The sequence below is a fragment of the Eschrichtius robustus genome, chromosome 21, assembly GCF_028021215.1.
Source record: "Eschrichtius robustus isolate mEscRob2 chromosome 21, mEscRob2.pri, whole genome shotgun sequence".
Classification (NCBI taxonomy): domain Eukaryota; kingdom Metazoa; phylum Chordata; class Mammalia; order Artiodactyla; family Eschrichtiidae; genus Eschrichtius; species Eschrichtius robustus.
Window position 1 is genome coordinate 41083255 of NC_090844.1, and position 24107 is coordinate 41107361.

The window sequence follows — 24107 nt, forward strand, 5'->3', positions numbered from 1 at the left end:
AGGTTTCTCAGGAATAAATTAGAATACACAAAGGGGGAAATAAGTGTACAATTACATAATGTAGATTTCATATTTAATTTTATGGGAAAAGCAATAATTAGGTGGCTTTTGGTTTTAACTGGAAATAGCCACTCATTGGGAAATAATTACTCGCTAATGGCCTTAGCGAGTCACTCTGGAGCTTCTCCTAGAACAAGAAAACCTAAGTTCTGCTCACAGCAGAACATGGAGACGGTGCCCAGTGCTGGCGAGGCAGCACAGAACAGGGGAGTCGTCGCTGGAGGGAGCGGAAGACAGTGCAGCCACTCTGGAAAGGAGTTGGCCAGCTTCCTAGAAAGCGAAACTACATTGCCCACTTTTCCCCAATGTCACCTCTTGTGAAAGTCAAGTCAGCGTCCCAGCAGGATCCTGACGTTGACACGACTGCCCCTGTCATCCGTTGCCCTGGGAAGGCCCCCGGCGGCTTTCGGTCTGGGGCTCTTCCCAGTCAGGCGAGCGTTTGTGTACAGCTTCTGTGTGGACTTCAGTCTCCATTTCCCCGGGGTAAGTGCCCATGACTGCGGTTGCCGAGTCCTGCGATGGCTGCTTTTTAAGGAAGTTTCGCAGTAGGGGAGCGCCTGGCCTGAGCCCCGCGTGCCGGCCTCTGCTCATCTCTCTGCCGCCTCAACCCCAGGAGGGAAGGTCCACGTGGACCAGCGCTCCCTCTGCACCTGCTCTGCCCTCGGTCCTCAGGGTCACAGGGCTTCCCTAGAGCACGGGCGGCGTGGGCCCCTCCCTGCGTCCCGCCCCACCCCCGCCTCATCCGGGTCCCCGCCCCCCGTGGCTTTGGTGGGAGGGTCTCAAGGAAGGACCCCGTCCTCCGAGCCTACTCCACCCTCAGCCCCCGCTCCCACAGAGCTTCCGTCCCGACGCCAGGCCCGTGGGGCTCCTGCAGCAGCAGCGCTGGGACTGCCGGGTTTCTGCAGTTCAGTTCGGACTCCATCTACCCGAGTCAGAGCCCGCAGGTCAAGGCTCGGCCCACGCCAGCCACAGGTCCACGTCGTCCTCTGCGCTTGTGGCCAACAGGCTGCGTCAGGAGTTCCCACGCCCCCAGCCCGAGTTCCGTTCGTTGGCTAGTGCGGGCCCCCAGAACACGGGCCCCCAGAACACAGGCCCCCAGTCCACGGACTAGAGCACTGGGCTATTACAAAGGAACAGCCAGGTGGAAGGAGGAGGTGGGGAGGCATGGGGCGGGGCGCGGGGCTTCGAGGCCGACTGCAGGTACCCACCCTGCAGCACTCTGAACCCCGTGTTTACCGAGATTTTGTTCCATGAGCACGATTACAGCGGGGGCCATGGGCAACGGATTCACGTTGCAACCCCTGGTCCTCTCCCCTCGCAGGAGGTGGGCAGGCAGGGGGGCTGTAAGATGCAACCCGGCCTGTGGCTTTAGGTTTAGGAGCTGTGTGCCAGGACTGGGGGCCAAGACCCGACCCCTCTCTCCCGTAATTCACAGCGCGGCTCCTGCTGGGCACGGAGGCTGGGGGACGATGGGAGGCTGAAGAGCATGGCGTCCGCCTTCACCCCCTCTCTCCTCTCTTGGCTGAGCCCTGCAGCCGCGCGGATTCCCAGTGGGCCCCCCCGGGGGGCCTGTCCCTTCAGGTCCTCCCAGCTGCCTGACACCCCTCTTCCCCCAGGGTGGACCCCAGAGCCCTCAGCTCTTCCCACTCCTGGTCCAGCAGGACGGGGTCCCTGCGGCACCCTGGACAGGCGGGCGATGGGCAGCCCGGCCCCTCCTGGGAGGCAGCCCTGTGGGGTGGGGAGGGGGGCGGGCACTGCGAGCCACCCATGGTCGAGTGCGTCACCTCGGTGCGTGGCGTTGGGCGCCGTGGCTACACGCATCTTGATGGCTGGGATCAGACCCAGCTCTGCCACCAACTGGCTGGGTCCCCGGAGGCCGGTCCCTGGACCCCATTGTCCCTGTTCACCATCTGCAATGTGCGTGACCTGAGGACCCCCTCACAGGTGGTCGTGAGGGCTGACCGAGTCGGTTTGTGTGGAGGACAGAGAACAGTGAGGCCAGCAGATGAGGAAAGAGCTTGTCACTCATGGTTCTGGGCAGGGGCACGCCTTGTCACCTAGGGCCTCCCAGGAGCACGAGGGTTCGGCAGGAATGAGGGGAGGGGTGGCTGGGGACTGGAGCCTGAGGTGTGGGTCCCCGGAAAGGAGCAGGCTCAGGATTGGCTAGAATGACCCCGGGGCCCCGGGCCTCTCTGGGGTGATGAGGGCAGGGGGATGGTGGCCCCGAGTGTGGGAGCCCCGTACAGAAGGGGCTGGGGTGCAGCCCTGTGCTGGCTGGTTTGCGTCAGAAAGTGACAGACGCGGTTAACGCGGGTACCAGGCCCGACCCAGGGCTCAGCGACAGTTCTTGTTCCTCAGCACAAACGCTGTCCCGCTTCGGCCGGTGCTGTGCCTTGCGGTGGAGGAAACCGGGACTCAGAGGACTGTGGGACTCCGGCATCCAGGGTGGGGCCCAGGCACGTGGGCCCCGAAGTCCTCCGGAGCGGTGGGCACATGGAGCTTCGAGGCTGGGGGAGGTGAGGGTGTGGACAGTGGGGCTGCGCAGACTGCCTTGACACTTGAGAACCACTGGCCCGAGGGACCACGGGGACGCCCGTGGAGGTGGGCGCCCAGCAGAGGCGGCCTGCTGGCGCGGGGCGGGGTCCTGAGTTCCGCCCCGCCCTCCCAGGGCGCCCTGTGCTCCTGCCCAGTCGTGGCCGGTGGGGCCGTGAGGCTGCAGGGAGGCCAATGCCCGGCACGGCGCCTGCTGCCCACAGAGGCCCGGTGTCCCTTGGGCTGCTTCTGAGCCAGGCGTGCCCGACGAGCCCCTGCGCCTGGCAGAGCCAGCGGGCACGCTCCCCCAGCGCCCTTCCTGTCCTCGGACAGGCACATCTGCTCAGCCCGGGAGCAGGGCCAGGCGTGCTGAGTCCTGGGCTGGGCAGGGGTCGCAGCCTGGGTAGGTCCTCGAGGCGCCCCGCCTGCTGCTGGCCCGGCAGGGGCCCCGGGGGACCGGCACCTTCCTCTGCGCCCCACGTCGCTCCCTCCCCCAGGCTGGTCCATTTCTACCTGTTTCTGCAAACCAGATAGACCCTGAAGGGACAGAAACTTAGCTCCGTTGAAACGGCTGAAGCTTAGGCTGTCACCCTGGGGTAACTCCTGAGGAGGGTCCTAACAGTTAGGACCCGAGGCCCTTTCTTTCCCATCTCCCTCCTCTCGTCTGCCTCATCCGCCTCTTCTCCTTGAACCCCCCTCCATGCCCCCACCCCCCGATTTTACAGCCGTCTTCTTCCTTCAGAAAATCGAGAGCATCAAGAAGAAGCTGAGGACTTCCCTGTTTGTGCAGTGGTTAAGAATCTGCCTGCCCATGCAGGAGACATGGGTTTGAGCCCTGGTCCGGGAAGATCCCACATGCCACGGAGCAGCTAAGCCCGTGCGCCACAACTATTGATCCAGCGCTCTAGAGCCCGTGAGCCACAATTACTGAACCTGTTTGCCACAACTGCTGAAGCCCATGCGCCTAGAGCCCATGCTCCGCAACAAGAGAAGCCACTACAGTGAGAAACCTGCTCACCGCAACGAAGAGTGTCCCCCACTCGCCGCAACTGGAGAAAGCCCGTGTGCTGCAACGAAGACCCAATGCAGCCACAAATAAATAAATAAATAAATGATTTAATTTTTTAAAAATTTTTAAAAAGTAAAAAAAAAGAAGCTGAGTCTCCTGTGCATCGACTTCAACAAGAACCTGAACGGGGACGTGACCTTCCTGCCATTCACGCGCGAGGAGCTGGGTGCGTGCGGGCCCTGCGGGGTGGTCGAGAGGCGTCCGTGTGCCCTGCCCCCGGGAGGGCCTTCTTCTCCTGAGGCGCTCAGAGTGTTTGGGTCCCAAGGTTCTGGATCCTTCCTAGGGGAAGGTGGTGGTCTGTCTACCGAGATTCTGCCCCGAAGGAGGTTGTCCCTCGAGACCCCAGCCCGCCCCTGTTCTCTGTGATGTTTCTTTAATCTCACAGGGTCCTCCCACACCTGACCCGGCGTGGGGTCTTGAAGGGCTGGGGCCTGGGCGGCTTTTTCAGCTTCTGGCCTCTTCCCCGAATGCTTTATTTTGAAAACTTCACACCTGTAGGGAAGTGGCAAGAATAGTACCAGGGAGACCCCGTGTGCTCCCCGGGCCCGGCCTCCCTGCGTGGATGCCATGTGTGCTTTTCCTGCACTGGGGCCTCTGGACGCATCGCCAGGAGCAAGGGTGCCTCCTGAGTCCCTGGGTGCAGGTCCCCCTCGGGAAGCAGAGCGTGGAGCTGTCCCCCAGCCATCCCAATGGCGATCTTCTTTTAAAAATTAATTAATTAATTTTTGGCTGTGTTGGGTCTTCGTTGCTGCATGCGGGCTTTCTCTAGTTGCGGCGAGCGGGGGCTCCTCTTCGTTGCGGGCACATGCCTCTCATTACGGTGCCTTCTTTCGTTTCGGAGCACAGGCTCTAGACGTGCCGGGTTCTGTAGTTGTGGCACGGGGGCTCAGTAGTTGTGGCCCATGGGCTTAGTTGATCTGTGGAACGTGGGATCTTCCCGGACCAGGGCTCGAACCCGCATCCCCTGCATTGGCAGGCGGATTCTTTTTTTTTTTTTTTTGGAACCAAAACTTTAATCCCAAGGATTGTCACAAAACATATTACAAACGACAGCATGAAAGAAAAATTGCACAGGGCTTCCCTGGTGTCACAGTGGTTGAGAATCTGCCTGCCAAAGCAGGCAACACGGGTTCGAGCCCTGGTCTGGGAAGATCCCACATGCCGCAGAGTAACTGGGCCCGTGAGCCAAAACTACCGAGCCTGCGCATCTGGAGCCTGTGCTCCGCAACAAGAGAGGCCACAATAGTGAGAGGCCCGAGCACCGCGATGAAGAGTGGCCCCCGCTCACCGCAACAAGAGAAAGCCCTCGCACAGAAACGAAGACCCAACACAGCCAAAAATAAATAAATAAATAAATTTATTAAAAAAAAAAATTGCACAGTAACTCAAAGTTCAGCTCTACAATATACTCTTAATCTGGCAGGACATTGGTGTCTTGAATACTCTCAAATTCCCAAGTAATATTACAAAGAGCCATGTATTCCTGTACAGCAATCACACAGGGGACTTATGACCTAAATCAAAGGTAAACTAACTTTCTTGAAACTTCTTAGATTCTAAAGTCACTGGACAACCTCTTGTCCGGTGTGAAGACTAGTGGAAGTTTTAAACGTCTAATCTAGGGTAAGGGTGCAGCTTTAATTTTTACCTGCTGGCTGTGTTCACAGCACCTTTTAAAGACTGCTTGCTTAACTACAGCTGCATACCATATCCCAGCTACAGAAAGCCTTTTCAATGTTTGCCAGTGTTGTTTCCATAATAGTAAACATCACACTTTAGCTGGGCAGGAGTCAGAGTTTTATTATCAGTCTAGGCAAGACCAAAAATTCAAAGCAAATTCAATTTTGCTTAAGGGAACATTGTAAGGTAACAATTCTTCATATTACATGCCTCATATGACCCATTTCAAACCATAGAGAATGACACCTTTATGTGTCACTGTCCCAAGAGACACATGTGAACAGCTAAAACATTTAAAAAGTGCACCAAGCTTTGGAAGTCTCAAACAAAACTTGAATTTTCTGTACATACTCCTGTCAAATGAAGTTATTTCCTGTACACCACTCCTCTTGCAAAGTGTTCTTCTATTTCCTTTCATTTGACCTAGATCGGCTAGGAGACCTAGAGAAAGATCGGGATGGCTTGTGATTTCTCTCCTGGGACAGTGATCTCTCTCTTCTCCTATATCTAGAAAGGGACCTGCTCTGGCTGAGGGAGAAGCTTCTCCGTCTTGGAGATGTGTGGCAAGGTGGAGGACTCCTCCTCCGATAATCATCTCGAGGGCGACGACCCCAAGAAGGAGGCGGTCATGATTTCGACTTCTCTTTTCCCCATTCGACAGGTCCACTCTTACTCGGCAGCCACATGGTGTTCTCCCATCTAGTTCTCGGACAGCATCGGCTGCATCTCGGGGATCTTCACGTTCAACAAGAGCGAAGCCGGGAGGGTTTTTAGCAACCCACACACTTCAGAGTGGTCCATAATAGCCTAAAGCTCGTTCCAATTCAGTCTTGTTACCACTGTTTCCAAGATTCCCTACATAAACTTGACAGTCCAACGGACAGGAATCATGATGCAAGACCCACGTGGCTCCTGGGTTTCACGGGCCACAGGGTGATCCCGGGCCTCTAGAATCTGGCAGCTGAATCTGCTCGCACAAGCTGTCCTGTGGGGATGCTTTCCCCCCTATGTGTCCAGCCCGGGGCCCTACTGGCTTGGCCCAGCCTCCCGGGTGAGAGGGTGAACCCCAGCTCCCTGGAGCAGACACTCAGAGCCCTGTTGACTGGACTCACAGGACTGGGGCAATGGCTGGACATGTGTGGCCAGCCTGGTGGTGTTTGGCCCCATCTGCAGTTCCAGCTCCAGCTGAGAAAGAGCCTCGCTGTGTAATTTTCTCCTGGTTGTGTAAGGATCCCCGGTGTCATTTGACAGAAATGTAGATGGTGTGTTCTTTCTCTGTTTTCTCCCTGCTTCCTCTCCTCTCTGTTTCTGTCTGTCTGTCTGTCTCTCTCTCCCTCTCCCTCTCTGCCTCTCCTTCCCTCCTGCTCCCACTCCTTCCTGAGAGAGGGTAGACAGAGTGTGAGAGAGGGAGACTCAGAGGGAGAGGGAGGGAGAGGGAGGGAGGGAGAGAGGGAGAGGGCGAGAGGGAGGGAAACAGGGAGAGGGAGGGAAGGAGACTTCTCTCCTTCCCTCCCTCTCCCTGTTTCCCTCCCTCTCGCCCTCTCCCTCTCTCCCCCCTCCCTCTCCATCTCTCCCTCCTCCCTCTCCCTCTCTGCCCCCTCCCTCTCCCTCTCCCTGTCTCCTTCTCCCTCGTCTCTGCCTCTCCCTCTGTCTCTCCCTCTCTGGGAGGGAGTGAGGAGATGGAGAGACGGAGGGAGAGGGAGAGTTGGAGGGAGAGGGTGAGGGAGGAGAGGGAGAGAGGGAGAGGGAGAGGGAGAGAGGGAGGGAGGGAGGAATAGAGGGAGGGAGGGAGAGACATCTCTCCCTCCCTCTATCCCTCTCCCTCTCCTTCTCCCACCTCCCTCTCCCTCTCCCACCTCCCTCTTCCTCTCCCACCCTCTCTCTCCCTCTCCCTCCACCTCCTTCCCTCTCCAGAGAGGGAAGGAGGTGGAGGGAGAGGGAGAGAGAGGGAGGGAGAGGGAGAGAGGGAGGGAGAGAGGGAGAGGGAACGAGGTAGAGGGAGAGAGGGACAGGGAAAGTGGGACAGGGAAAGTGGGAGGGAGAGAGGGAGAGGGAGAGAGGGAGAGGGGTAGGGGGAGAGGGAGAGGGAAAGAGGGACAGGGAAAGAGGGACAGGGAGAGAGGGAAGGAGAGAGGGAGAGGAAGGGACAGAGAGAGGCAGAGGGAGAGATGGAGGGAGAGGGAGAGGGAGAGGCAGCGAGGGAGAGGGAGGGAGGAAGAGAGGGGGAAGGGCTGAGGAGGGTGGCTCTCCCCACTGCTTTCTCTTTTTTCTGCTTCAACAGACACCAGGCACCTTTTAGATCAGCCCTGAAGTCAACGTTGATGCTTGGACGGCCTGACCTCCCCGCTGACTTCCAGCCCTGGACCACAGCTGGGAGATGAAGTCTACGGGGCCCTGGGCGGCAGGCTGCACAGGCCCCTTCTCTGACGCCCAATCTCTCCTCGTTTACGAGGCAGCCGCCAGCTCCCCTCCCTGACTCCCCAAGATTTTGGGCCTTTTTAATATGTGTCCATAATGCCATGAGCTATTATTTAACTTTTCTACGAGGACCCATCTCCCAAAATGCAGTGGTTTTCAGCCTTGGCTGCACTAGAGAACCCCCAGGGAAGGGAGAGAAGTCTCTCCCTCCCTCTCTCTCCCTCTCCCTCCGTAACTCCTTCTGCCTCTCTCCCTCTCCCTCTCCCTCTGGGGTGATGCCTGATGAGCTCAGATTCGCAGATGTTCCCCCCATCCCCTCTCTGTGCCTTGCGTGGGGTCTGGGCCTTCTCACTGTGGCCTGGGCACGGCCTTGACATTCAGACACCGGGTCCTGCAAGGACACTTGCGTTTGGTCCATACCGCGTGTGGCTGCAGTCTGCGCTTCTGCCGTTTAGCATCTTCAGTAGATGGGGGCTGTGCACGAGCCCTTCATCTTCCCCGCAGACACCACTGGTGCTTGCCGGGCCTCGCGGGTGATGCGGGGGGCACGGGGAACAGTCCTGTGTCCCCACCTTCTTGGGCTGCAGACAGGCCACGTTGGTCCTGTGGTGACTGGGGGCTCCCAGGAGAACCCCACCGCAGAACCGGAGAGGGCCCCAGAGAAGGTGGCGTACGCCTGGGGCCGGGCCTCACCAGCGAGCCACGGGCCACCTGCAGCAACAGGCGTCTCGCCGTCCAGGGACTGGGTGTTTGGGCGCCGTGGGGATGAGCTGCTGTCTGCACGGCAGCCGAGTTTGTATTGTTGAGCCCGGGGAGGCTCCTGGGTGGCTCCTGGAGAGCCTGGCCGCATTTCTTCCTGCCCTTGGCCTTAGAGCCCATCACGGTTCACGCTGTTTCTGGTTCCAAAAGGACCTGTGTTAATAAAGACCACGTGTTAGGACAGCACCAAAGTGTCTAGAAATCCAGGCCAGGAGGAGGAGGGAGGGGGATTGGCTGTGCCTGCCAGTGGCCTGAGAGCCCTGCCCGCATGCAGAGACCTGGCCCGGGGTCCCACAGGGAGGGCATGGCCCACGGTCCCCAGCGCCGGCCGTCTCTGGGTTCCAGGAGAACTGCACGATCCTCGGGGAGCTGGTGAGGCTGCAGGCCCAGAAGTCCTGCCTGCTGGGGTTCAGCACGCGTGCCGACTCCGTGCTGGAGATGAACATGGCCAAGACCAGCCAGGTGGTGGCCACTTTCCTAGGTAACCCCGCCTCCACCTGAGTCCCAGTGGGGAGGGCGTCAGGCGGACCTTAACTGGACGTGGTGCTGCCTGAGACTCCACTGTGTCAGCCCTTGGGGGTCACCTTCCCGGACCCTTCATTCTGCCTCAAGGGGCGCAGGGTGGGGGGCGGCTGGGGGGCCGCCACAAGGACGTAGTCGAGCCTCTCCCCTCCGCCTGCAGATGAGCTGGCCCAGAAGCTGAAGCCCCTCGGGGAGCAGGAGCGGCCGTGATCCTGGAGCTAAAGAAGACCGAGTGCCAGAGGCGGGGCCTGCACTTTGACGGGCCCATCAACGCCTGGGACCTGCGCTACTACATGAACCAGGGGGAGGAGACGCTTTACCACGAGGACCAGTACCTGCTCAATGAGTCCTTCCCCATGCAGATGGTCACGTGCGGGCTTCTGGGCATCTCCCAGGAGCTGCTGGGGCTGACCTTCGACCTGGAGGAGGGTGCCAACGTGTGTCACTAAGACGTGAGGCTCTACACGGTCCGGGATGCGGCCTCGGGCAAGGTCAGCCATCGGCAAGTTCTACCTGGACCTCTACCCTCGGTGCGTGCGTGCGTGTGGGAACCTGTCGGCCGTGGGCCAGAGCTCCTCTGAGGAAGCTGGGCCTCACCCTGCGTCCCTCCCCAGGGAAGGGAAGTCCGGGCACGCGGCCTGCTTCGGCCTGCAGCTGGGCTGCCTGCAGCAGGATGGGAGCTGCCAGATCGCCATGGTGGCCATGGTGGCCAACTTCACCAAGCCCACGCCCGACCCGCCCTCCCTGCTGCAGCACGATGAGCTGGAGACCTACTTCCAAGAGTTCTGGCAAGCGATGCACCAGCTCCGCTCCCAAGTGGGTGCGGGCGCGGGGCTGCGGGCAGGGGCCGGGGAGGGCCCGGGCATGCGTGGTCCTCAGGCAGGCCCTCGCCACGGGATTCTTCCGCTGATGTCACCCCGCACGTGGCGACGCCCTCGGTGTCAGCTTCCATCATCAAAGCCCACGCACTGGGCGCTTAAACAACAGAAATAGATGTCCTCGAGACTCTGGAGGCTGGAAGCCCCAGATCAAGGAGTCAGGACTGGTTCCCTGCATGTTAAGTACATGTACTCAAGAGTTGCCTTTAAAAAAGACAAAAGAAAAGAAAGGCACGTTGCCTGCAAGTCTGGTGACAGGCGGCGATGAGAACCAGAGGGAAGGCTCTGGGGCCAGAAGCGCCGCGCCCTGTGAGGCCCTGGGGCTGCTGCCAGTCTCCGTGGAGGCTCAGCAAGTCCCAGTGACTTCCCCACGGGGGGACCCCCAGCTGAGCGTCTGGGCCCCAGACCCAGTGCTCGTTCAGTCTTCCTGCGGTCAGCCCTTCGTCCTGAGAGCGATGCTCTCACAAGCTGCACCAGAGCGCGTGAGGACAGTTTACTGAGCTGTGCAGCCATCACTACTGTCCTGTTTTGGAACATTTCCATCACCCCAAAAATGTCCCTCACGTCCTTAGTTATCACTCCCTCCCCTCCCCAGCCCCTGACAACCAGGAACCCACTCTCTGACTCTGTGGATCTACCTGTTCTGGACGTTTCCCCTCAGTAGGGTCACACCCTGTGTGTCCTTCTGTGTCTGACTTCTCTCGCTGAGCATCGTGTTCTCAGGGTCCATGCACGTGGCAGCGAGTGTCAGGGCTTCACCCCTTTGCGTGGCTGAGGGCCGGAAAAAAGAAAAAAGAAAAGAAAGTCACGTTGCCTGCGAGTCTGGTGACAGCCGGTGATGAGAACCAGAGGGAAGGCTCTGGGGCCGGGGGCACCGCACCCTGTGAGGCCTTGGCGATGCTGCCAGTCTCGGTGGGGCACGGGCAGCGCCATCCCCCAGGGGCTGTGGGACAAGTTCATCAAGTCCCGGCAGGCCAACCCAGGTGCGGCCGGGCCGAGGGAAGGGAAGGGGGCGCCCGGACCGCCTGGCTGGAAAGCGCGGCCTGGACACAGTGCCATCCCCCCGTCTCCTTCCTCCCGCCCCCCAGGCCTCTTCAACCTGCGCCAGATCGTCCTGGCCGAGGTGGACCAGGCACTGCACACGCAGACGCCCACGGACCCGGCCCAGGAGAATGCCCGCCTCTGCCAGGAGATCCTCGGGGGCCCAGCCATGCCAGGCAGCCAAGCGCGAGCCGGGTCCACCTTAGCGGTCGGCTGGCGGCTACTGCCCAGGTCAAGAGGATCGTCTGGTGGTGCGTGAAAGGGGACCGACTGACAGGCTCTGGCCGAGGCCCGGTGACCTCTGGCCTCTTCCTGCCTCGGTTCCTTGGCTGGTCCCTCCAGCTGTAGCCCGTGGAGTCCGAGGGTGGGGTGGGTGTATCTGCACGTGCTTTCTGGAGAGCCTGGAAGAGGCAGGAGAGGGCTTCATAGCCCGGACGGAAAGCATCGACGAGGTTTGCCCGTGCATGTCGGTGCGGACACGCGGTTCACTCCCTCGTGAGCGCTTTAACCCGCGCTCTCCCCGTGCTGGAGGGCGAGCCCTGATTCATCCCTCAGAGCCTCGGCAGCTGACCTTGTAAGAGGCTTAGGGGTGAACCCTCGTGAGCTTCAGCAGAAAGTCGGCAAAGATTGATTTGTGTCCCTCCACTGAGTTGCCCGCAAGGTCCCCGTTTTCTAGAAGTGTTGGGCCAATACTCCCTCTAGTGGCAGGGGACTCAGACAGGGCTGTTTGAGGCCCCCGCTCTGGGGAAGGGGCACTGAGCGGCCAGGGGGCCGGGCAGGAGCCTCTCTGCGTGTGTCCCAGGGACCCACCTGCCTGCGACCTTCGGCCGCCTGGTAGGAAGATACAACGCCCAGTCCTATGGCTGCCTGTGCAGCGAGGTGTACTCCGCGGACACGTTCCACACACGCTTCAAGCAGGAGGGCGTCCTGAGTGGCAAGGTGAGAGGCCGTCCTGCCGCGCAGACCAACATGGAGGTCCTCGGCCTGAGCCTAGATGCTTGTGCCGCCCGCCTGGGCCTGCTAGGCTCTGAGGCCCCTGCCCTGGACCTCCTGCTCCCCTGCCCTTTGTTCAGTCACAGCAGAGGTGGCCACACCCACACCCTCAGTGAAGGCGGAGCTCCACCCTCCTGCAGCCCCGCCCCCTCTCGGCAGGTTGCCATGGACTACAGAAGCTGCGTTCTGAGGCCAGGCGGCTCCAAGGATGCCAAGGACATGGTGAAGCTCTTCCTGGGTTGCAACCCCACGCAGGATGCCTTCCTCCTGAGCAAAGGGCTGCAGGTTGAGGGCTGCAAGCCGCCGGCCTGCTGACGGCATGGGGTTCTGCCCACCCAGGTGGGCCCGGTTCCTTAGTGCCCCGCCGGGGTGGGGGAGGGGCCGCGTGTCCTCCCAGCCCCTGAGTCCCTGGCGGCCGGCCTCGGCCAAAAGTCTCCACCTGGACGTGTCTGGAGAGCCTGGCGTCAAGGCTCCCCCTTGTTGCACTAATGCAATCCCTTCCTGGGGAGCTTTCCTGCTTACAAAACGGTTCTTTGAAAACGCAGCCATTAATAAAAAGACTCCACTCCTGGTCTCTGCCTGCGGTCCCTTCCACCACAGGAGCGGCATGGGGGCCGTCACACTGGGGGGAGTTCTGACCTTGGTCGGGGATCAGCCCTGCGGCCGTTGCAGGCTGCTCTCTGCTGGTGTAGCGTCTGGGTCACTGGGAGATGGCTGAGCTATGGGGTGAGTTCAGACCGGGATGGCTCCCCGAACTCCGGCCGGGCCGGCTCTCCAGTGAGAGGGTGTCAGGTTCCTGCCGGCCTCTCGCCTGGCACTGTTTGGCATGTTGGGGGCTGTGATTGGCTGGAGCTGGTTCTGGCGGTGGGCACAGCTGCGGGAAGCCCTGCTGTAGCTGTCCCTGTCCTCGTGGCCGGCCGGCTGGCTCCCTCTGGTCATCGGCAGCTGGTGAAGTCTGGACCACAGCAAGGGGCCGCCTTCCTGGGTCCTAGCGATTCTTCCCAAAGGCCTTAGGGATGTGTTTTGGTGGCAGTAGGAATTCAGAGAGGGTGCTGCCCCACTGGAGCGCTAGGGTGGGTCTGGACAGTCCCGTGTGTCCTCCCCTGGCCTTTGAGCTCCTCGGGAGCCTTGCCTCCGGCCCTTCGCCCCCACAAAGGATGCCAGGCAGTGGAGCGAGGGAGCGGGCAGCACCCCGACCTTCTCCCCAGGGCCCAGGCGGGCAGGCTGTGCCACGTTCTGTCCTCCCCTCAGCCTGCCCGCCCGTTCTCACCCGCCCTGGGCCAGTCGGCTGTGGACCAGGCTGTGGTGTCTGCTCTTCTGCAGACCCGGCTCAGCTCCCTGCACCCACTTCTGTGCCTTCTGTGTTCTGGGCTGGTCGCAGGCCCAGAGCCGGTGGGCAGGCACCCTGTGGCCGGGAGGGCTCTTCCTGCGAATTCCCTGGGGCTTGAAAAGGAACACAGCCGGCCTTCCATCCGGCACTTCTCGAGGGACATGGAAGGGGTGTGTCGGGGCCTGGGGGCTGCTCGTCTTCCCGTGCACCGAGCCTCTCGATGGTCTCCGTGCAAAATCCAGGTGTGGCGTTGGCACCCCAGCCATGTGCCGGGCAGTCTGTGGCGGGTGCCACAGGCCTCGGGCTGGTGGGCCACAGGGTTCCTGAGCAGCAGGTCAGGACTGAGAGGGTGAGGCCTTTCCCCAGGTCCAGGGCCCAGACTGACACCGGCTGGAGGGCCCTCCGCTCACCGCCCGCACCCCCCAGCCCCTGTGCTCATGTGAGCCCCCAGGGCTGAGCTCAGGTGTTGCATGCCCAGGCTCCCTGGCAGCCCAGCCCGTTCCCACTCCTCCATGGTCACTGAAGGACTTGGAAGCAGGTTGCCCCACAGAGACTGCTGTTCCCCGAGCCCTGGGCAGGGGGCAGGGAGGACGGGCACAGGGCCCTGCAGGGGTGTGGTCGCCGGGGCAGCCGGAGCAGCTCCACACAGTAAGTAAGAGCATCTCACCAAAAATAGTGCGTTTCTCCAGCCGCCCCGGGACCTGAGCTCAGGTCCTGGGGCAGGAAGGGGCAGCAGTGCAGCTCTTAGCTGTCACTGGGGGTCGACTGTGGCCCGGTGCCACCTCTTAGATCCTCCCCCGTCCCGTTCCGGGGTTGCGACCGGACCCCTGCCAATCGGGTTCTCACTCCTCTCCATCCCCTATGCCTGCTCCATGAAGGTGGAAGGAACACATTTCTTAAAAGGTTAGAGCTCGGGCTTCCCTGGTGGTGCAGTGGTTAAGAATCCGCCTCCCAATGCAGGGGACAAGGGTTCCAGCCCTGGTCTGGGAAGTTCTCACACGTTGCGGAGTAACGAAGCCTGTGCGCCACAACTACTGAGCCTGCGCTCTAGAGCCCGCGAGCCACAACTACGGATGCCCGCGTGCCTAGAGCCCGTGCTCCGCAACAAGAGAAGCCACCGCAATGAGAAGCCCACGCACCGCAAGCAATGAGATGCCCACGCACCACAACCAAGAGTAGCCCCCGCTCGCCGCAACTGGAGAAAGCACGCAAGCAGCAAAGAAGAGCCAACGCAGCCAAAAATAAATAAAATAAATAAATAAATATTAAAAAATCATAGTAAAAACCTATTAATGAGATTTTTAAAAATAGTTAATCAGTTAGTTACTTAGTTAATTGTGCCGGGTCTTAGTTGCCACAGGCCAGCTCCTTAGTTGTGGTAATCAGATATTTTATATTCTTTTTTGTTCCTGAACAAAGGCCTCAGAATCCAGTATCTATTTGATAATGCTCACAGCATAGCTCAGCACGGAATAGCCACATTGTTTTTCTTTGGCTGCTATGTACCAAACAGCCTTTTGTACTGTTTTACCAAATGCATGTATTTAATACCTGTTTTAAAAAACATAGTGAGATCTCAAAACTTTAAATTGACTAAAGTTAGATTCTCTCTGTAGTACTACTTATTTGACCAACAAACACTACCTGATAACACCGGTGTGGTGCACTGAGCCTTACTGTAGCATATAGGGATAAACCCTGTTGTGACAAGTGTTCATCCGCCAAGTCCCCAAGGCCTCTCACACACTGCCAGTGAAACTGCTTCCTGCTTGGGAAAGAGTGCCCCAGTTCGTTTCTTCAGAAGCTTGAAGGCTATGTAAGCCCTCCAAAAGGTTAGAGGGCAAAGAACAACTCTAAAACTGGCACATTTGTTTAAAAAAAAACACTTGTCAATATTACAAGAGCCAGCTTGCTTTCCCTTGTGACACGTTTTCTTAGGAGGCAAGGGATGTGGCCATGTGACTTGGACAAGTTGTTTCCCTCTGTCTCAGTGTCCCACCTGTGAGTGAGTAGTCTGACTCAACTTAATGACAGACATCTGAATAAGGATCATGAACAGTGGCATCTAATTTCCAAAATAAAAACAGGAGAATGAGTATGCCTTTTACAACAGGACGTCATGTCTACCTCAATGATATTACTAGCCTTGAGTCCAGTGCTTCTCGCTCAGTGCAATTGTGGGAAATGGGGAAAGTCTGAAGGTGATTTTGGTTGCCACAACTGGGAGGAGAGAGAGGGAATGTTACGGGCATCTAGTGAGTAGATGTCGGGACCTTGCTAAACACTCTATGGTGCACAGGACTCACACTCACAGTAAAGGTTTATCTGGCCCCAAAAGTCAATGCCTTGGTTGAGAAACCCTGCCTTAGAGTAAACCACGGATACTCATCTTTAGCAGGTAACAGGGCATTTACTACCCACCTGTAAACCTACAGACTTCCCGACTTACACAGCTAATCCTGTGGCAGGAATGAAATAGATAGCGTGTGACCATCTGGTAGTATCTAGGTTTGCCCCTCAAGTCACATGGGACAGTGCTAGAGACTGACATTTTCTATATTGGAGGCCTTTGGCAAGCCACCGTTTTCTAACCTAAAAAGTCGAAGCAGCATTATTACAATACACATAGTAACACAACAACTCTGCTTTTATAGAGAGATTAGATGTGGGAAAGGAGCTTATCTGACATCAGAAGGAAATGCTTTAAACGCATCACATCTGCTGGTTTGTCAAATCTTGACAGCTGGAGAGGTAGGAAGGTAGACAGGAGAGAACACACCAAAGTTACGGGCCTGCTGAGTCCTCGGGTCTAACCATAATACACTTCGTACTGCCCTGGGTCCAGGGATATGTTCTAACACCCTCTCAGTCACTTACGGTCCATACACAGACCAAGCGTAAATTCACAATTACCAGCAAGTGTACCAAAATAAGGCAGAGTTAAGAAACTTAAACGCGAGCCCTACCTGGTCACATACAGTTAGCTCAGCCAGACCCTAGACTTGCAGTGGGCACAAAACAACTTATATTCCTCCCTACCAAGAGTACCCTCTGTTTGGAAAGATTCAGGGCATGGACACCCTCTTCCCTCCAAGGAGAAGCCCTTTTTGCCAGGACATTAAAACAAGCTTTGAGCTTAATGTTTCTTTGGATGACAGGTTTAGAATACCACCGTTTTGCAAACCCTAAGAAATAATGGATCTAGACTTTGATCAACGGCTGCTAGAATCACCGAAGAGACATTACATGCCTCTGATGGACAGCCCCATACCGTCAATGAAGTCGCACAAAATAAAGCTGGAATCTGATCAGGACTCTAGACCTAACTACCAGTTGACAGAAAACTGGAGACAAGGGAACACATTCACCGCCGAAACGATGCAGTCAGCCAGACCTAGAAGCTATTAGACAAAAGACCTATTTTCTTTAAATAAATGGCAAGAAAATAAGGAATCTATCACTTGAAAGGCTTAAGGAACAAATCAACGAAACTGTTACACAAGGGGAAGTATGAACACTGCTATATATTTGTTAGTAAGGAACTGTTACACTTTATAAGGCATGTTTTGTCTTCTTCAAAAGACTGTTTGCTAGATGTTAGCAATTATAGCAAAATATGAGCAAAAAACTTGTCAGAGAAAGAGACCTTGTCATCTAGAAATATCGTATTTGTGGATAAGATGACATGTCCGATTTGTTTCAAAGTAATCCAACTGGGGGGACATGGGTGTGTATGGAGTTGTAATCCATTTGGAATAATTTTCACTTGGAGCATATGGGGGTATAGATGAAACAACAGCCAGGAGCTGTTAACTGTTGATACTGGGTGATAGGTACACAGGAGTTCATTTTACTGTCCTTGGTATTTTGTGTATGTACATTTGAAGCTTCCGATACTAAGAGTAAAAATGGATGAGGTCTTCAGAAATGCTGTTCATGAATGTCTAAAAACAGAATATCAAAAGGAAAACCTAAGCAATGTGGAAGTCAGAATTACTAAGTTACATCCTACTAATTCTATATGTGCTTTACCAAAAACAGTTGGCCTCTAAAATGGGGGCTGTCCATTCATTATATACTGACCCCCTTGTGAAATGAGATGTGATGGTGGTCTGCCTGGTAGTTTGCCTTGTAATCCTGGGGCTACATGAGACTTCAGCTGCTTATAGAAAAGAAACAAAAAAGCCACTATGAATAAAGAGTTCACAGCCAAGGTACAGTTCTTCAGCATTAGCAAGTTGGTGCAGAGACCAGGTTCTGAGGATTAAGTATCCTTCTCTTCTTATTCTAAGCAACCACCTTCTTCATAAAGTCATCGAATTAGCACCTGCCAGTTTGCTAGGCCATTTTAACACAAACTCTCGTATGAAGGGCCCAACCCTGAGACGGACAAGGAAACAGAGCCTCTGCTTATTTCGTCAAACGATGAAGTGGCCAAGCACCTGACCTGAGCTCAAGTCCCAGGCTCTTATTTTTAAAAATTCCAGAAGAGTTACTCTGACTACAAGCGGGGAAGGAGTCTAAGAATAAATGTTTAGCTTAAACAGGCATGTAACTTACAAGTCATAAATATCAGCAGCTCCTGTTTTCTTATACCTCATAAATTCAACCACATTTGGGGATCTAATGCTCTATAACTTGGTCGAAGACAAAAATTTCAAGTATATATCTAAGCTAGTTAGAAGTATACACAAGAGGGAATTCCACGGCGGTCCAGTGGTTAAGACTCGGCACTCTCACTGCCGAGGGCCTGGGTTCGATCCCTGGTTGGAGAACTAAGATCGTACAAGCCGAGCAACACAGCCACCCCCCCACCCCCCAAAAAATAATTTAAAAAAGATACACAAAAAACAAGTACTGCCGGTGGAGGGGTTGTGTGTGTGGGGGAACAGACAGACCCTATGGCACCAAGTCTGTCCTCCCCTTAGGCGGTACCAGATTCCAACGAGGTCAAACGAGTCAAGTGCTCTTACATTTTGTTTCTCCATCGGACTTGCTTCTCCTGGGCATGCAAAGTTTGGAAACAGGTTTGGGGGACTTCTTTTTCTCTGCTATTTCCACTCTGAGCTCCTCAGCACTTGTCTGGCTCCCGTTTTCTAGACATCCATTCACTTCCCGACTGAAAGCATGAGCTCTGTTCTCCAAGGACAAATCTGTATTTAAAAGGGATTTGACTTTAGCCAGGTAGCCCTCCTACAGCAGGAAAGGATAATTTAAGTAGCAGTGAATGTAAACAAGTGGCCATGAGAGAATAAGGAAACACATGCGCTTCCTTTATAACTATCAGGTAACAGGTAGAGGTGGGATTATCCTGCCTCCCTGGTCACAGACAAGTTACATGGGAGGAAACGTTTTCTAGCCGCCAGGATGCTGACGACTTAACCTCTGATAATTCTTCTTTATGTAATTTGGTTTCCAAGTCACATAACTGATTCTTTATTTCTGTCTGCAGAAATTCAGGCAAGAGATTCCATTTCTCCTTCACGCATTCCTAAGGGAAGGATATAGGTTTAGAAGTCTCCACATTCCCAAGCTATGAACCAATGGACTAATACACAAATAGTTACACTGCCTGGTCACATAACAATGACTGAATGGCAGGCAATGCTGAGTCGGCCAAAAAGAAAACTAAGTATTCACAAGACATTCACAAGACATGTTCCTGTTGTTTTCATTAAGATCATATCACACCATCTCCAGAGTGGTGAAAAATGGAAAGATTAAGGGTGAAACAGACACATAATAGCATACTAGAACAAACCTGATTTTGAAAAACAGTGTGACCAGGACAAATTATAATCCAGACTTGATGGTACGGAACCCAGACTGGGAAACTCGATGAGTTACCAAAAGCTAACCAATAATAGCCTATTAGTCCAGCACGTTAGACAAAAACATCCACGTTATCCTCAACTTCAGGGAAAAGAGAGCCAATTCCACTTAAATTTGTTTTTAGGAACTACATAGTGTCTGTCAAATGGTCACATTTGATCATAAATTTTGTTAAGGTGGAGATTACCTTACCTTTTCTGTTAAACTATCTCTTTCCAAATCTTTGAGCCTGGGGGAAGAAAAAGGGAAGAAACAAGCGCTTGATCAGCAACATTGTCTACCTTTAAGAATACCACAGTTTAAAGAACTTTGGAAAGAAGTTTAACATGCGTGTTAGAAAAAACTACAATGGTTTTTCCCTCGCCCAGTGTCTAGAATGCCCTAAGGTAATGCCTACACGTTAAGAAGTTATTTTCAATATGAATGAGGTTCCCCTTTTGGGGGGTGGTTTTCTGATGGTGGTAAGAGATGGTATAGGAGCTCTAGAACAACATTTTTTCTTTTTTTTATTTAATGTTATTTTAAAGACACTGGGAAAGGGGAAGCAGGTCACACAGTTGGGTTCCTTCCCAAGCTAATTGACCTATAGGTGGTCTTCCTCCAGTTGGACCTGACAAGATTTCATAGAAGGGCATACAGAGGTTAGAAAGAGTGGACCAGGGTGACAGGATGCTGTGGGGAACAGCCAGCTAACATTCCCAAAGGCCAGGATGGGGTGGTGGCAGCATTCTGAGGAGGAATATACGAAAACGGAGGAGTCACGGCATCTGGGGCAGCAGGGGGTGCCCACACACGAGCAAGAGAGATGAAGCTAGAAAAGTTGGCTGGCGCCTCACCCAAGAGCTCATCCTTGCAAATGTTTGTACCCAGTCATTCAGAAGTGCAGAACTGTCATGAGTTTAGCTGGAAAATCATGGCCTGATTTGGTTCTTGAAGATTAGTATCTTGCCTCTTTGGGGAGGAAGGCAGCAAAAAGAAGAAAGGAACAAAACTAGAAGACACCGAGGAAATGGGGAGGCTGCTGTTCCTAGCCTGGGTGCTGACTGTGGGCAGTTGGGTGCGAACAGGTCTAACCAGCTGGGCAAGCGCCCCTCAGCAGAGGGGCAGCACCCTGGGCAGGCACTGGGCCTCCACTATCTATGGATCCTCCCCTCCAGCACCCAGGCTAGGTACTCAGTTACCAGCAGCCCAAAGGGCAGGAACAGAGCTCTGCCAGGCTGGCCTTCCCAGAGGGCATGTGTAAGCAGCACAGCCAGGAAGGTGAGCGACAGGCTTTGCTGGCTTGTCGGGAAGGAGGGCAACGTCTGGTTCGGCACGGCTGGAGTCAGCGCTAGCCTCCCCTCGGACACGGGCACTGGGCCCCCGGTCTCAGGCTCACACAGGCCTCCAAAGCCCTTCCCTCAGGATGGCGCTCAGACCCTTCACCCAGCCCACCCTCCCGCCCCAAACACCAGCAGGTCAAGCACCACTCAGAGAAGGGGGCCTTTAAAGGGCTTTAGAAAAATCTTAGAATCCGGATATGGAAGCTACTATGTTTCACCTGTAGCTGAGAGCTCTGCTCCCAGAGCACAGGATGGCCAAGGGGGGCGAGATGGGAGGGTCTCGCTGTGACCCCCAGGCACCGCTGGCCTTTTCAGCCACATGCCTGCTGCATTCCTTGGAAATACATTTCATTAACAGCCAAACGGAACACCCTGAGAAACAGGAGGAATTATTGGTTCGTTTCAACCCTTAGCAACAATGAATTTTCACCACCGGCTATTTCGTCTGCTCTCTGCAATGCGCTGGAACTTTCCTTTGGGCTAAACGTGCCTCAGCTGTCCACGGCACCCGACACACTTGGTGACTCCGCCTGACCCGGGAGCACCCTGGGCCCCAGGCACAGGGTCCCTCCTTCCTGACCACCCCCTCGTGGGAGTGCTGAGTCCAGTCAGCCCCCAGCTCTGGGGGCTCAGCTTCCCCTCGGAAGTGACTGCGAGTCAAGCTCCCCACCGACCCCTCCCCCCTGGTCTCCCTCCCGCCAGGGCTGCTTCGTGCGCGGTGCCGGTCGGCCCCTCTTCAGGGGGGAGGAGACCCGGGCCAACTCCGCTCCACTGACCTGCCGGTGCCCATCCGGGAAGTGGCCGGCCGAAGAGCCGGTAGGTGTCGGGGAAGCCCCGAGGGTGGGCGCCCTCCCGCACCCTCACGACGCAGTGCTGCTCCGGGTGGAGCCCGCGGCCCGGGGGGCAAGAGGCGCGACGGGGTTGGGAAGGAGATGGGGCCACGGGAAGCCCACCCCGGGCCGGGGCGCAGAGGCAGGAGGCGGCGAGGAGGGCCGGCCCAGCCGCGAAGCCCGTGCCTCCGCCCCGCTCAGGCCCAAGTGGCCCTCAGACCTCCCTGCCGGCCCCTGGGCTCGGGGTGGGCGACGGGCGCGCCAAAGAAGCCGTCCCGCTCGAGCCGTCTGGAGAGGCTGGCCCAGGGGTTGTGCCTGTTCCCGGCGTGGGGCGAGCACCAGGGCCTGAGGGTGTGGAGCCGTCCGGCCACAGGTCACAGGCTTTGCCTGTCGGAAAGGAGGGCTGCGATGGGGCTGTGCCGACAGAAGGGGAGGATGGAGCCGCCCACAGTCCCCGTTTGCCAGGCAGAGCTTCATCGCGGACCCTGTTCTCAGCAGCCATGCGCAGCAGGGACACCCAGGCCTGGCGAGTCTGCGCCCCACCCAGGGCCGCTGGGTTCCTGCGCAGCAGCCCCGGCATCTCCTGCTGAGAGACCCCAGAGACCGTACTCCTGCCCCCGAGCCCACCGCAGCGCTGCAGAGCCCAAGGGGGCTGGGGGCTTCACCCCAAACTTGAGGAAGCCACACCTGGGGGCCGGGGCACAAGCGGGGGTCCCACCTTCCCCGCAGGAGCAGACCCTGCGGAGGGTCTATCTTTTGGAAATAAAGTTAGACTAACAGGTTTTACACACAGAATCTTAGAGCTGTGAAAAGTCCTTTGTGTCATTCATGTAGCTTCGTAAGATTTTTTTTTAATGAGAGGATGGATTTCCTTGAGCAAGAGTCAATTTCCAGGAATGGGTCCCTGGATACCAAGGACTGTTTTGGGGAAGAAAGACGAATCTATTCTGTGAACGCCTTATAGAACTTATTCTATATTGTAGTTCTCTCTGGAAACACATGTACCGTTGATCTTTGTAGCAGCCCTTAACATCCTCAATAGAAGCTCTCATTTCCCCATTAGTACTTGTTATAGACTGAATATTTGGGTCTCCCCAGCATTCACATGTTGACACCCTACCTCCAATGTGATGGTATTAGAAGGTGGGTCTTTTGGGAGGTGATTAGGATTTGATGAGGTCATCGGGATGGAGCCCTCATGATGAGATTCTTACCCTTGTGAGAGTCATGAGAGCTGATTTTTTCTCTCTGCTCTCTGCCCTGTGAGGACACAATGAGAAGTGGACAGTCTGCAACCCGGAAGAGAGTCCTCACCAGAAGGCGATGATCCTGGCACCTAGATCTCAGACTTCCAGCCTCCAGGACTGAAAATACAGTTTTGTTGTTTACAAGCCCCACCCTGCCCCGTTTGTGGTACTTTGTGACAGCAGCCCAAACTGACTTAGCACTCTTTTCTTCAACTAAATGGAAGAATTTGTGGAGCCCATCCATTTTATGATACAATTTCCCAAATAACCAATATTCTGTCTATACACTCTGATTTCTCAACTTTTTTATTTATCAAAATTGTTATAAAAAAAGCTTCCAGGGCTTCCCTGATGACGCAGTGGTTGAGAATCTGCCTGCCAATGCAGGGGACACGGGTTCGAGCCCTGGTCTGGGAAGATCCCACATGCCGCAGAGCAACTGGGCCCATGAGCCACAACTAGTGAGCCTGCACGTCTGGAGCTTGTGCTCCGCAACAAGAGAGGCCGCGACGGTGAGAGGCCCGCACACTGCAATGAAGAGTGGCCCCTGCTCGCCGCAACTAGAGAAAGCCCTTGCACGGAAACGAAGACCCAACACAGCCAAAAATAAATAAATAAATAAATAAATAAATAAATTTAAAAAAAAACAAAAAAACCTTCCATATGTTTTCCTAATAAATTGTTTCCAATCCAAGTTGTCACTATAATGTTTCTATGATATTAATAATTTGAGCCCTAATACGCTGCTTAAAATAATCATTTATTTGTCTTATGCATAAGTTCAGGGTTCAAATGCAAAAGCTTTAAAAGGATATACTGTGTAAAACATCTATGTCATCCTTCTGAAGGAAAGAAGGAGGGAAGAAAGGAAGGAAGGAAAAAACATTGAATTTGCCCTCAGTTTAGCTTCCACTTCTTAAGGGAAGCCCTTCCCAACTCCAGACCCCCAGGCATCACAAATAAGCTCTCATGGGACACTGTCCATACTGTTGCAGGTCATGTTCCCTGAAAAGCTGATTCTGAGACAAGGACAGACTTTCAGGAAGTTTCTTGGGGTGTGTTTTTTTGGGATAAACATAGAATTACCGTATGACACAGCAATTCCACTCCTAAATCATTGAAAACAAACAAACAAACCTACGTACACACGTTTATAGCAGCACTATTCACGGTAGAAAAATCATGGAAATAACCCAAATGTCCATCAATGGATGAATGAATAAACAAATTGTGGTATATACCTACAGTGGAATAGTAATTCAGTCATAAAAAGGAATGGAGCAACTAAATATCAAACAATTACACGGCCAAAAACATTTTTTTAAGGAATGAAATACTAATACATATTACAGTGTGGATGACTCTCACAAACATCATGCTAAGTGAAAGATGCCAGACACAAAGGTCACACATTGTATGATTCCATTTACCTGAAATATCCAGAATAAGTAAATCCATAGAGAAAGAAAGCAGATTGGTGGTCTCCAGGGCCTGATAGAAAGAGAGAAGTAGTATCTTCTCAATGGGTACAGAGTTTCCTTTTGGGGTGATAAAAATGTCTGTGGGAAGTAAAATGTTTTTAATTGGAAAATGA

At 55.1% G+C, this 24107-nt stretch overlaps 1 pseudogene; it reads right to left on the reverse strand.

The window, feature by feature from the left end:
• Positions 1-5665: 5665 nt before the first annotated feature.
• On the reverse strand, positions 5666-8638 carry LOC137755888 (serine/arginine-rich splicing factor 3 pseudogene; annotated as a pseudogene).
• Positions 8639-24107: the final 15469 nt, after the last annotated feature.